We start from the raw sequence: 15,231 nt of genomic DNA, 5'->3' as shown, positions 1-15,231 counted from the left end.
CCACTGTTTGTCTTTTGCATGTTACTCTTGATATTTGAGGATATAAAGCTGTTTGATCTGCCTCTCATCCTGGTTTAGTTGAAGAAGCCTGTGTGGTGTTTTGGCTACTATAAGGCTATTTAGAACTCAAGCCCTTCTCTTCCTTAATATAGATGCTTATATGGCTGCTGCTGATCCTGCATTCCTTCCCTACCCTCTGTGCTGAAATACAGATTTCAAGTAAAAATTTTTCTACACTTATTCTGTCTCTATTCACAGTTATAAATGTGTTCACATTTATTTAGGAGCTGAAATATCTTCTCTCTAATTCAGAGACAAAACTCTTCAAAAGCACGAAGGTAACTTCTTCAGCTATAATTGAGTTAATGAGAGCACAAGAAAAAAATCTTGCTTTCAAATGTCAAAGAAATTGCTTGAATACGCTTTTTCATCATTTGCTCTCAGTACAGATCAAGTCAGAATTGAGGGCTGGTTCCCACAGATCATTCATTTCCCTGTTATACGGGAATAGTCATCAGGACATAGTGTATTACTTTGATACAAACATTCAAAAGATTCAAAAGAAGAATTTTTGCTAGTTCCTGGTTGGAACAGTAGGGAAACAGATCCTGTAAACATTTCTGATTTAAACTTTCTGGTTAAAAAGCCTGAATGCTTTTACCAATGTAACTCTGTTGGTCTTATTAGGCATATGCTTGTACAAATGTGTAATGCATGTAATGCATTTTAATAAATGTCTAAAATCATTTTTTTTCCAAATAGTATGATTGCCCTTTGTGGGCACGTAACCCAAAGGAGTTGTAGAAAAGCAACCGGAATCACCTATCATGATTTAACAGAAGTGTGGCATAAAAAACAGATTGCATGCCCCCTAGGATGGGCAGAGATGACCTGGATGTATAGACGAGCACATTGAAATGGTGTGTGTGTTGGGGGGGGGGGGTACTGGTTAAGTTGATGAACGACGATATTTGCACATCAGTAGCCTAGTGATAGTCAGGATTTTGTTTTTGAGCATTGTTTTGAAGGCAAGAGGTAAGGAATGATGAAGGAATGCACAGTGAGTTTTATAGATCTGTCTGAGGGTGGTTTCAAACACTGCTTTGAAAACTTGGGAATGGTTATGGAGTTGAACTTCACTGATCAGGATTTTACGTCTTGATTCTGAATGAGATAATAGTATGGAAAATAGAGTGAAAATGGGCTGCTTATCGGTAATAGAAAACTGGAAATGAAAAGAGGGGTCCTTGGAACAGCAACACAGTCAAGGATTTTGCTAGAAATTATTTTTATAGTAAGATTTTGTTTTGGATATATGGTGTGGGGGGAAATGGAACTACGGGAATATGAGGGAGGAATGACTGAGAAGAGATGTGGGTATGAGTAACAGGCAGGATAGTGGTGATTTCCACTAGCTGATGAATCACCACTAGCTAGTGATAATTTCCAAAGCTGTAGGAACAGATGCTGATGGTGACTGAGACCAGAGTTCTGGTTTTATACGCGTTGAATTCAAGTAGGCAATCCACAGAGGCGCTCATCATCTGGAACTCTCCTGTCAAACGGATGAGCATCAGGGAAACCTTAGTATTAGAAAGGCAGGGGAAAGGGGGAAAGCAATTCTGGGTGGCAAAGAACATACAGAAAAGGAAGAGGAACAGGCAGAAGAGGGGAGAGGAATGGGTTAACCAACAGAGCAGGAAATCCCAACGGAGTGAATGAGGAAGCAAAAGAATGGTTCTTCTGGGGCTCTCACCTTGGAGAGAGTCTCATTGAGGACTTTATCATTGGAAGGATCTCCTGTATAGTATACTACGTCTCTGAGAAACTTTGGATAGCTTCTATGTTAGCAAACAAACCGAGTCTTTCTTTTCTCTTTTTATGTTTTCTTTCTTACTTTATTTTTTATTTCCACATTTCTCTTAAGAGAGAAAATTTTGACTGAGAGTAAAAGCTCTTCTTTAAATTTCACTACTTTTGAAGCTTACCAGCTGTAGTTTTCTTTAAATATGTATTTAAAACAAAACAACATTTCAGTGGAGATAAAGATGTGTTTTATTTGGAGAGTGATTGCCCAGACATTTTTACATCTAGTGAGAAGGCCTACCTCATAAACTAGAGTGTTAAATAAACTGGTCAAGCTCTGTCTTAATGTTTGCTATATTTGGTTTAGATAGTGGCCTGCCAGGTCTAATTAAAGCTGTTCAGACTGTTTCTTTCTTTTTAACTGGTGTAATGATAGCACTAGTGTTATCTAACTGTTAGTGCACGTTCTCGTCTCTCTAAAAGCATAGATCATGCTGTAAGCATTTATTCTCAGCCCACCTTCTCATTGGTGTAAAACACCAGACTACTATCAACCTTAAATGCTTTCTTTTCTGTATCTGAATAGTTTAATAGGAACACTGGACCACGTGCTTAGTCGCCGAGTAAATGCATTAAAACTGTGTTGAATTATTTTATCACTGATGCTATCAGTCTGTCTCAGTTCTGATCCCTTAATGGTATTAAAATGAAAGCTGGTATCTAGAGTGGAATTAGTCCATTAATCTTGCTACTGATCTTTACTGAAATTTTTCCCCACTAGAAATAAATCTAGTGCTTTTTTAGCTGTTAATACACATGATTGATCTGTTAAAAATCAGCCTGTTGGAAAAAGTAGTTTTGTTCCAAAATGTCTTAGTGCTAGACAGAAAATTGCACAGAGGTGCCATCTAATGCAGTTTAATGGGTAGCTGATTTACCTCTGTAAAAGGCTAGAATTCACTAATCGGCAGAATTTATTGCTAAGAAAGCTTTAAATACAGACTTGAATTTTAGGCCGACTCACTGTGTCCAGAAAATTGGGAGGAATTGATTGAGATTAGAACACAACAGGTATCAGGTGTTTTTAGAGCTCCCACCCTGCTTCCTCTTTCACTCAGAAGTGAGAATAGAGCTGTATGTAAATGTTTGGCTATTGGATCTAATATTACATTTCATATATTACTAGAAGATACTGTGAACTGGAATGGGCAACTCCAGTAAAAAGGTTTTGGAAAGATGCATTAATACAATCTTCAAAATGCAGTTCAGGGCATGAAGTTTGGGAGTGCTTTGGTCTGTTTGTGAAGGTCTTGCATTCCTCCAGACAGTAAATTTCTCTGAGAAGAGTCTTCAGATGGTGACAGAGATTGGGAATGAGAAACTTAAGGGTGTTTTGCACTGTGTGTATAACCAGCAGTTTCTGCATGTTATACTATGCTATATTAGTTTAGATCAAGTTCTCTAATTAAACCATTAAGAACTGAGGCAAAAACAACCCTTGCTCTAACCTTGTTATCAGAGCAAAAACAGCAAACTCATATCCTGTTCTTTTCCAGACACTGTCATCTTCTACCCAGGGTTTAAAACAACAATCATATTTTCTCTCTCTCCCCCCCTTTTTTTTCTCCAGATTGTAAAAGTATCAGTTTTAAAATCCTTTGGTTGCTTCAAGTTCTATCTGCAGAGGATTTTTTTTATCATACAGAAAAAAGAAGGACCCTTTCCAATCAATTGAATTCAGCATATTAATTTCCTTAAACTTTCTTATAAAGTTGGGTATTATTTACCTTGCAGTTATGCAATTTCAAATGACAAAAGTCTTTATTACCTTTGTGAACTGTTTGCCTTGTAGTTCAGATGGCTTGTAGTCCCAGATTGCTTTTGCCTGTCAGAGGAGGATTGTCATCCTGTTGCACAGTAAAAATCCAAGGGGATTGTAAAGCTTTGTTTCATCCATAAAGCAAATCAATTCTGGAATAATCTTTGTGGAAATGTAAATAAGCTTTGCAATACGGTTTGGTAGCTTTAAATTATATGGTAAAAAGTGACAATCCACACACTTCTGCATTGCTTCTCAGACAGGTAGTGAGGAGATCTGACAACATGCCAAAGCTTAGTGTTTATAAATTGGCTCAAACAACGAGATTAAGCAGCAGCATTAGTCTTCTCAAGAGTAATGTGATAGTGTCACAGGAAAAAAAAAAATCATAGATGGCATATGCCTGTATGAAATGCAATAGACTGGAAATACGTTTTGGAATGATGTTGCATATGGTTAGTCATGATCAAGTAGCTGTTGCACTCAATGATGAATGTAATATGAGTTCCTACAAACAGGAACTTCAGCTTCCAGAAGGACACCTGTTCGATTGTTCACCACTTACTAAAAAGTTTTAACACTGGACACGTGCCTTGAGAGCACCTCCCTGCTTCAGATCAGGGCATTCTTAAAATTCTTCATGTGATTCTGTTTTGTTCCTGTCCTACTATCCAATTCCTGTTTTGAATATAGGAGCGTATTATTTCTCTTGGGTTCTTCCTTTATTATTGTTTATAGAGAACACTGACATTTAAGAATTGATCTTCATAATGTATGTATGGGATGAGTTAATGATATACTGTTATGACAGGGAATTGATACACAGATTAATTGACAGTTGTAAAAAGTATCTGACAGTTCTTTTTTGTTCTTTAAACTCACCCAAGCAAGCAAAACCATCCTAATATTTTCATACCGCTTTTTATGTTCAGAGAACAGCTGAGATTGATTGAATTTGTAGACATGAGTATTCAGCAGTTTTGCAAGCAAGTTGAGATTGCTAATAATATCTGTAATCAAAACTGGTCAGTGATGTCTCCTAATAGAATTTTATAAAGTGGAGCGGAACAAAATAAATGCAGAAGGAAGTAAAAGGCTCATAATAGCAATTTCTAATTAGAAAGTTATGCCCATTCACAGGTGGGGGAAAATGACATCTAAATATAGATTTCAGGGTTGCTTAACTAGCACTGCTCACCTCTGCCCTGGAAGGAAAGGGAACTCGGGAATTTACGTGTCTTAACAATGACTTGGCTGGTAGCATGAGATCTATAATTAAGTATACAATTATAGCAACTGTTTGCTGTTACTTTCTATTTCTTTTTAACAATTTAGATTTGAAAAGTTCTGTCTATTATGCCATAAAATAGTGTTTCTGAAATATGGGAAATACCACAAATAAAGCAAAAGATTTATTCTGTTCTTAATATCTTTTTTTCTAATCTAATTTCAGATAATAACTAGGCGGTTATTGGTTCTGACAACTTATTCCAGTGTATTTTATACATAATTTGATAAACTTAAAATAAAGCCTTTAGATGGTTCGGATAATAGCACTTCAAACTATGTTGCATAATCTCATGGAGCAGCCAGTAGTAATACTTCTGTGAAAGGCCACAGATGCAAGGTAAACATATGCATTTAGAGTGCCGCTAGCATTCAACAAAGTATGTAAAACTTGCTGTCTGAATTCTGTGTGTGGCTAAGGTTCTGCTGCCGAGTCTACCCATAGCCTTCTGTGTCTTAATAGACTTAAGCAGCTCTAGGATCCAAAATTGTGCATAAGCTGTTGTAGAAATGGCAAAGTGTCTACCTGATGCAATAGGGGGATTCAGAGTACCTCTGCCTGAGCAGGTTTTAAATGGAGGGAAATATACTACCTTTATAGTTCTCATTAATGGTATAGAAGCAATACGTTATTCATCTGGGGTGCTGGAGACCAGAACATTCTAGGTCCTTTGTCTTTTGGGACAGGAGTGCACACTGTGGCAATCTTTTGGTCATTCAGATGAATGACTTGCCCTGGGATTTGTTTGATCAAATCTCACAAGTTGATATTGGAAAGTTCAATATGCAATTAAATATTGTGCCCAAAACCTTTGCCAAATGTGCGAATTCACTGTGCTTTCTTTTCTTCTTATGCTTAGTAGTCGTATTTACTTTATTACCTAGATTGCTTCTATCTCCCTCTTAGCAAGTAGTTAATGAATTACTTGTGTTAGTGAGTCAGCATCCATTTAATGCAATGTTTTGCCAATCGTTCCTTGCTCACAGAGGTGTGGGTGTTGGGTGCCACCAGCATTTTATAGCTGCCCATGGTCCCTATAAGACATGGTGCCATATTTCTTCAGTACTGAGCAGATAAAATAAGAAGTGTCCCTCCCTGAAGTACTTCAATGTTTAATAAAAGATAAGAAACAACATGTAGGTGTAATGAAGTAGAGGAAGGAAAAAAGGGTATGTGTGATGAGGGGTAGTGGGGAAAAAGGGGTGTGAGGGTCATGATAATAGCATCATACAGGTTTACCACCTATTTTGCTTAGATTAAGTATATCCTTTTTAGTTACAGTGATATGAATTCTGGTGTAGTTTAGTGTCTGTGTAATAACTCTATTTAATGTTTATAATTATAAATCTTACTACCGAAGTTCATTAAATGGATATATTCAGTCTCCTGTATTATCCTGTATAAGTATTCCTAATCTTAGTCATTCGTTCTGAAACTGTCCGCTTTCGTCCTTTTCCTTAGCCCAAGAGAGACTGATGATGTGAAGGAAGGCTAACAGTAACAGGCGTGGAGAAGCTCTGGTTCTTTGGAGCTGTCACTGTCTTCCTAAGGCTCTTGTGATGGCAAGAAACTTTTACAAATGGAGGGAAGAAAAGGTGAAAAGGAGGGGTAGTGGCATAGGAGCAAAGAGCAAGGGCACCAGATGTAAATAGTTTTCTCATGGATTTGCAACCCCCCCTTGTTATCCTGAGCTCTCTTGCTGCATTCTGTTTGTAGCATTAGTCAGCCTCCTGATGTGAAGCAGGTATGTCTGGTCCTTTCTACAGTTGTTGCCAATTCTGCAGGTCCTGGGGAGAACTTTGAAATTGCTGAAATTTGGGTAAGAGTTGTCATAACTTACAAAGAATGTGAATGTTTTGCTTTATATTTTAATCCCTAGACTGAGTCAAGTTGGGTTCTGTGTGTTACCACTAGCAATAAAGCTTCCTTAGGCTGAACTGAGGCCTTGTAGCTTGCAAAGCTACTCATTTCCAGTCAATGAGTTAGTACAAATGTCACTTAGAGAAGTAAATAATTCTGATGATGCATGAGATGTAGACTGTAGCTGTTCTGAGTTCTGCTGGTTCAGCAGTCCCTAAGCATGGTTTGTGAGGTCGAGGTAAGTGACTCATGAAGCTTTGTCTCCTTGACTGAAGACCTCAGGTGGTTTTCTGTGGTGTATGGTTTCTTGTTTTTTCAAGGTTTGAGTACTACTGTTTTGTGTACTTCAGAGACAAGAAACAAACAGATCAGTAGACCTGTTTTTTCTTTTTCTGTCCACCACCCCTGCCCCTTAGAAAGCCTACATTAAATGAATGCAGTGTTTAAAGATGTTTGGCATATTAATATTTCAAATGCTTGGCTTTAAAACCTTGCCAAAATATTTTTAACAGTAAGTTTGGAAGAGAAAATCAAAGGATCATGTCTCTGTGTTTTCTACATTTTCATTCTCAGCTTGGTCTCTGGTTGTTTGAGTTGATGCAGTGGCATCACAGTGGCAACTCCAGGTGATATCAGCAAAACCTAAGCAGGATTGTTATATCTGAGGAGGATTAAATTGATACTATATACTGTGCTGTTACTGTTTTGCAAAGCAACCCTGGTTTGCAGAAATTAATAGTTCACAAGTCTGAACACTTGCTGTGCTTTGGTGAATATATTTGTTACCTCCTGTAAATTAGTAATAACTTTCAATTAAACAGTGATTAGTCTGATTTCTGTCCACTGATATGAAATGTCTTGGTTCTGTAAAAAAGATTCTCCTGATACTCCCCCCACACACTTTTTTTTTTTTTTTTTAGTATAGGAAATGATACCAGAATTAACGTGGGATGGAGCATTGTGTATCATTAATTCATGAATGATTGAATCAATGTATGATTATTCATCTGCTTTAGTAAGACTTGAACAGAATATCTTGGATACTAGTTATGTCAACTTAGTAATTTTGCTAGAATGGAGGCAAGGAAGCATATCTCTTCATGGTTTACGAAAAACACTAAATTTCAGCCTTCTCTACTCAAAATTTTTCCAAATAGCAAACAGACCTCCTTTCTATCATAAATACCATCATTGAACCAACATGGATTACACTCAGCTGTACTGGTCAATTCTGACCTAACTGCACTATTATAAAGGAGGTTTTTTGCACCTCTGGTACTTTTTCTAAACCTAAGTATGTTTATTTTGTTGCAAAACCACACCTTACTCTCATAGCATTTACACAGTGTGAGATTTGCTGCTATATATCCACAGAGGTGAGAAAAATAATTTGAAAACAATTTAAGAAAATTGAGTTCAAATTTGCTATCTTTGTTTATGCCTTGGAAATCAGTTTGGAGACCTTTCTTTGTTTACCAGCTTCCCCAAGAAAAAGCAATTGATGACAAAGTTAAATAGACCTGTTTTTCTTGCATACATGAAGGTATGAATGTGTGTTATTTTCTTAACCATCTTGTCCAAAAGTGCTGTTACAGTATTGTAAGTATTGAATAAAAATTCATTATGCTGGGCACTACGCATTTCATTCAGTTTTAAGATAATAATGCCTCTCACAGAATTCTAGATGCCCTGGCAAAATAGTAAAGCTCTAAAATAATAATTCATATAGCAGTTCAGCCAGGCAGCATCCTACAGAAGTTTCTTTCCATTCCATTATTGTTGAGAAGCATACCACATCCCTTGGCAGAACACTTCTCGGATGGATGTCCCCTGTAGCATACCAACAGTGTTGCTAAATGCGGGTTATTTTGGGCCATGCTGGAAGCAAATGTGAATCTTGGTGTACTCATGGAGAATGCTCCATTAGCTGTCTGCTTCATGCAGTGAAGGATCCTGTCTGTCAACAGCTGTGACAGCATAGTACAAGGAAGGACCAAATCTTCAAGTAGGTCAGTCTCATGCTGCTTAAGGCAACATATCACAATTAGATGTCTTAGACTCCAACCAAGACCAGGAGAAGGACCGTGCAGCTCCTGGAGCTTGTATCAGATGTTCTTAATCAGACAATCTGCTCAGCAGAGATTGTTGCCCTGCTCTACAGGCTCTAAATGTCTGGCCTTGATTCAAACACCAAAGTAACAAGAAACAGTAAGGGACAGTGACATCTGCTTCCAGAAAGAACATGATGTACTCTTTCTTGATAATGGTCTCTGAAACCTCCCTATATCCCTGCTCCTCCTTCCTTCCTCTCCCTCTTCCCACCACCCAAATGTAGGAATCTGATAATAACTAAGCTGACTTTGGTCTACAGAAGACCCTTCTATCTTAAGTGTGATAAGTCTGTTCGATTTCAAAAAGCATACTATGTAGAGATAAATATTTTTGCCAGCTATATTTATCTTGTATTTCCTCACTAAAGATCATGTTTTGTTTTGTTTTCTCCAACACTACCTCACTGTACAGTAAAAATTTCTTGCCTATGTAGCACATCATGTGATTGAACAAAAATCTTGCCAGTAACCGTTAACAACAACTTTAATTGTAGTACATGAAATGATTACGTGCATCTCTGTATATACTCTCCTGACATTTACTGGAAGTATTCTGCCAGTTTTAATCTAACCTGATGTAGTGCATAAATCACCCAAGTTTATAAATTTATCCTTCTGTAGTACTTCAGATGATAATTCACTCAAGTCCTAGAAATAGGTTTTTAGGTAGAGATTTTCGTGATTAGTATATGGAAACTTACTGTAGTGTAGCAAGGAATTTTTTGCAGCAATTTTTTTTAACTATTACTTGGTTATAGGTATTCTTGTGCAGTGAATCAAGTCTCATTGAGGAAAGTAATACTAGTAGAGCATTCAGTTGCACTTTCTTGGTTGTCTTTGGAACCTCTCATCCTCCTGGTCTGTACTCCAAAAGTTCATGTGTGTGTTCCTCTGTAGTGATTTGCAGTATTAGCAAGAACTGCTGCACTTGGTCAGATCTCTGAAGTCTTGTTAGGTAGACATACTGTCTTTGTCATTGAATATGAGTGGATATATAAGGCCAAGCATAGATAATCCTGGTCCTGGAATATTCACCTGGAATTATTTAATGAAATAACAGATTGTTTTGACTACTTAAAATGTGGAGTGATTGTCAGGGGCTGCAGGGTCACTGAAATGACTCCCAAACTAGCAATTTTGAGGTATTTCTTTCCAGCTCTTCCTTATATGAACAGCATAAATGAGGTGGACCCCCCCCCCATTTTTTAATTAGAAACAGAGAAAGGAAAAGTGCCTGGTCATTATTCATTGCCATTTAGCTTAATGAAATACTATCCTGTTTCCTGATCTGTTGTGTGCAAGTTTGCCACTAGTGTTCTGAGTGCATCAATATCCCTTCGAAGTGCTCCAGTGAGCAGTTCAAGGAATGACAAAGATTTGAGGTGAAATACATCTATATGAAAATTGTAGTAAGAAAGATGTTGAGTGAACTGCAGGCTTCACTAGTCTTAAAACCAGTGGCAAGTTGGAAATGAGATAAAGATGTGAACAGCTTACAGGATACAGTGAAATGGTAAGAACAGCTGCACTGGTGCAGATCAGCAGTCCAACTGGCAGGTATCTTGCTTCTAACAGCATTTGGGTAGTACCCAAAGAAGAGTAAGACCAGGGTGAGGACACATGATAATTCCCCCATGTGCTCTCCCAGTACTTTAACCTGATTGCTAACGTTCTTATGCCGTGCCTTTTTACTTGGAGGAAGCTAACAGATTTTGAGATTCCATGCAATCAGATGCAGTTCATGTCATGTACTAGAGCAGGGTTAAATAAGATTTAATTAGTGTTTTTTTTTTCTTGAAGGTACTTTATTGCTAATCATCTAAAGTATCTGTTACCATATCTGCAAAATAAATTGGAAAGTGACCTTTCTTCTGAGCTAGTTGAGATCCTGTTGCAGGATACCAAAAAGATCATTTGTTGAGGAAACTAGCACTTAATGTATTTTACTTGCAGTGCATTTATTTGACATTGTCCTGTACAGATATATGCATTGACATGTATGTGCCTCATCTAGTAATTTTTCCTATATTTTCCAGATTAAACCTCACACTTAAATGCAAATAAAAGTACCCTACTCCCTAGCTGTGAACTAGCTTCCTTCATTTGGAAACTTAAATTTAAGCAATGGCAGATTCCTTATGTATACAGTCATAGGGTGTATGTGTATCTAAGGTAATTGCTTAAGAACCAGCTGGTGACAACCTGAGTGCCATAAAAAAGTGTTCATACAGAGCCACTACTTCTAGTTGCATGACACAAGAAAACTGATTGCATTTGCTGTAGATGCTAAGAATTGACTGATCCTAGAAATACTAGTAGCCTTTTATTGCTAAAACGTAGGTTAGTGCTAAATTATCCTCATTACACAAACTTTAATTTTCTAGATAAGATGCAGTTCCTTGTACTCTGTTGTAGCTTTATTTGAACATTTTTATGCAGAAGCTGTCCATTGTGCAAGATTATGTATTCCAGTTTTCAGTTACAGTAGCTTAGAAATTCATCCAAGACTGAGCTAAAGCTGAAGCAAAATCCTGGGGAAGCCAGTGTTCCAGTTGTCCCAGATGTGTTCTGCTTTGTCCTTGACTTCTGTGTTTTTGATGCATCTTTTAATTACTCAGTTTTAAAACATGAGCTTTTATGATGTAAAAACTGTTCTTATAAAACAAAATTCTCGGGGTTGTTTTTAATGAAATTTGAAGGATAGAGGGTAATAGATCTCTGTAGATACCAAGTTGATTGAAATTCTACTCTTGACCTGCACATCACTAGTTCTAGGCAAGCTGGAACTCCTCTGTGTTGTCATTTTGTGCTCTGTGAAATACAGACTTGACTTGAAGATAGCGTCCCAATTGCTGTATTATCTTCTCTGGACAGTTGGAACCAAATGAGTTTCTTCTGCTTGTTTCTGAAGTCTGTGAACACTTCATAATTTGGTAATGGCTCCTACCACTGAAACTTATTCTCCTGGGCATTTCAACAGAGCAGGCTTAATAGGTGTCAGGAAATGATGCAAAAATAATCTCTTTTGTTTATTGCTTTTGTAATTATTACAGGGCTACCTATTTCTCTGATCCTTTTTCTAGTGTGAAAGCTCTGCCTGCAAAGTCTTGACTGTACGCCTTTCTCTTTCCGGAGGCAGAATCCTCTTGATTGTCCTCCCGCTACATCAGGCCCAGCGCTATGGCACTCTCTGGATTAATTCTGTTTATCCTAGCAGACCTATTGCAAACCTGCAGTTCTTCCATTTGTGATCTTATGTACAAAGCCTCTAAATACCTTTTGTAAGGATTAAGTATTATTTCAGTAGTAGCAAAGCATAATGTGAAAGTAAAGAAGCATGCAGCCATGGCAATTCGACATAGACTCTTCCTAAGATCCCAGGTTTCAGACTCAGATTTGATCCTTGCTATTTATATATATATTTATATATATATTTATATATATATTTATATATATATTTATATATATATTTATATATATATTTATATATATATTTATATATATATATTTATATATATATATTTGTTTTCTAATTGTCTTGACTGTTCCTGTTCTGTATTTCTGGACTGGCTAAACTGATTGGGGTTTCCTGCTGAAAAGCTTCTAAGGCTTGAGGCTTTACCTTTATTACTTTTTTTCCCTTGCTGCTTGCATATTCTGGTTGTCCTTCTATTGAAAATAACTGAATATGTTTATCCACTAGAGTGCTTTGGAATCTATTTGGTATGAATGTATAAATTGGCACCGCTAACTGCTGAAATGAGGAATAAACATGCAACATGTGAAAGTCAGTTCCAGTGTAATCCTGATGTGTTAATTTTGCCTTCCGAAGGAGTTAATCCTGTGATGGTATGGTCCATTGCTCCTTTCCCCAAACCAAGTAACTTTCACTGCTTCTGCAACAATTTTGAATCCTGTCTCAGAATTACTTTTATTCTTATTTTAAGGACACATTTATGATTCTTTTTATGACAGGCTGATTCTACTTTTGAAGTCTCTTTATTGGAAGTGAATATTATTCTATTCGTGGGTAAATCCTTTCTTTGAATGAAGTTACTACCTGCACTCTCACCAACTGTATTTTTGTCTAGGTACTACAAATTTGAAAAATTATTCCCCATCTGACTTGACTCCTTAACTGTTGTATGTGACTTCCTGCTCAGTTAGATGATCTATCTGACCATAAGATATGTGCTACTTTTTTGTTGTAGATCGAATTTATCCTTTCTTACATGCCCAGCCAATAATTCTGAATGTGTCCAGTTGAGATCTGTTGAATGTGTTTTGTTTGTTTAATTGTTTTAATTCAGTAAAGATAGCATTATTTGATGTGCCTTGTTAAACGTGTTGTGACTTTCTAAATAATTGTTAATGATAAGTTCATGGGTGAAGTGTGCTCTTGTAATGTTTTGCTAATTTCTGATGTATTTTTTCCTTAAATGTCTTAAGAATTATATGCAGAATTGTTTGATATAAATGAGATTTAATAAATACAGCAGTTAAATGTGGAGTAGAAATGAAATAACTGGGTTGACAGAATGCTAAGAAATCAAAACTGAAGTAGGTTAAAAAGTGATGTTGCTCTGTACTATATATTACACACACAATAGTTTTCCCCCAGATATATTTTTTATGGTTTTGAAAGTCTTTTGAGTTCTCTGAAATGTTCATACTACTATTCATACATGTGCATCTATCTTTTTTTTTTAAAAACAAACCCTCTGCAAAATGAATATATCTAATACAACAAAATGAGTTTATTCTTATCCAATAGGAATAGGACTGACTAAAATTTTTGTACCATTTTCTTAAACAGAATGTTGGGTTTGAAAGCTCAGGGAAGAAGCAGCAGGGAGAAAAAAGTAACACAGTGGTAAGTACCATATTTTCTTCCTTTTGGACCAGCTGAACAATATATTAAAATATAAATCCTCTTTTGATTTATATGTTGCCATAATCAACTCAAATACTTGGATTTTATTCTACATAAGCTTTCATGTTGTTCTGAAGCCAGCTTTTATAGTTGCAAATATCTGTTGATATAAGTCAAGTGAATGATGCATATTTATATGTAATTGTATACGTGTAGAAAGGGGAACGTAGGAAATGAGTTGCAGGATAACTGGAAAATAACTGTTTTAAGGCTTAATGTCCATTATTAAACATTTTGACTTGTGAAGCATTAACACTTTGTACTGCTTTTTAACATAAACATGTTTCTTTAGTTCCTAGGGAATATAAGCACACTTTCAAAAAACATGGATAAAAGACGTTTGAAAGAATGCTTTCAATACTTGTTGGGCCTCTTACTGTCCTTCTTTCTCTTTTGTAGATCTAAAGCCCAGGGGGACATGATACCATGTCATTTCTCTCTTCTTTTTGGTTTATTAATGTTCTTTAGTTTAAGATCATACTTAAGAGTCTCAAAAGTATTAAGAAGCCAAATAAATTTCAGTTTTCTTTTCAAAGCTTTATGGAAAAGAAATACATTTTGAGAATCAGCTTTTTTCTTTTTTTAATGATGCCAGTGCAGATGCTGCTTTTGCTGCATATTGTAAGGAATTCTATAAGCAAGTATTTCTCATGAATAAAAAGAATGCCCAAAAGAGTATTTTGTCTTCTATTTAAACTTCTGTGGAGTGTCTTCCAAAAAACAAACAAACAAACAAACAAAAAAAATAAAGCTAAAGGAACTATGATAGCAGCTTCCATCTGTTCTGAGGTTATTAATAGTGCTGTTCAAATTGTGGAAAAGCTAATAAATATTGACACATCAGTCACTGTAATTTAAAGACTAATTATAAAATATCAGTGTAAAACATACACAGTCTTCTGAATCTTTTATCTGGCCTTGCTACAACCAACGCGTAACATTGCTCATTTAAGGAGAGGTAAGCATGTACACATGCTCGCTCTCTCTCTTGCCTTTGATGTAGCCTGCAGTGCTGTAGGCTTGTGTGTGCTTTGGCATGCTCTCCTAAGTTAGAAACCACTGCATTGCCTCAGCTGTGCTTACTGCTCCATAAGGATTGTAGCTTCCTATGGGCAAATTACTACCAGTGCCTCTTTCCTTTTCATTTCCCTTTACTGGTTCATCTCTTGACTATGTTGTAATAACTGGTGGAATTAAGACAGCATTTCTTTCTTTCTGCTTGAGTACATGTTGACAGTATGTGATACACAGCATTTACTCATACAGTAGCTACAGGCATAATCCTTCAAAAGACTAAAGCAGTTTAATAAGGTTTTATAGCTCTTCCAGCAGGCTTACCATCTCTTAGTCTGGTTTCTCTGTGTATTTAATTTTCATCGTTTTCTCTGTGTAGAAAGTCAGGACTTGTCCTGTT

General features: G+C 36.5%; 1 protein-coding gene across 11 annotated transcripts in view; it reads left to right on the top strand.

Moving 5' to 3' along the window:
* The window catches only part of LOC112987094 (erbin), a 114,334-nt gene that overhangs the window by 26,107 nt on the left and 72,996 nt on the right, over nucleotides 1-15,231 (top strand). For all 11 annotated transcript variants that reach the window (XM_064501769.1, XM_064501770.1, XM_064501772.1 and 8 more), the window contains one exon: nucleotides 13,701-13,757. The gene's annotated coding sequence lies outside the window, so the exon portion shown is untranslated. The remainder of the gene's footprint in view (nucleotides 1-13,700; nucleotides 13,758-15,231) is intronic.

The sequence above is a fragment of the Dromaius novaehollandiae genome, chromosome Z, assembly GCF_036370855.1.
Source record: "Dromaius novaehollandiae isolate bDroNov1 chromosome Z, bDroNov1.hap1, whole genome shotgun sequence".
Taxonomy (NCBI): domain Eukaryota; kingdom Metazoa; phylum Chordata; class Aves; order Casuariiformes; family Dromaiidae; genus Dromaius; species Dromaius novaehollandiae.
This window is presented reverse-complemented; position numbering and strand designations above follow the sequence as displayed.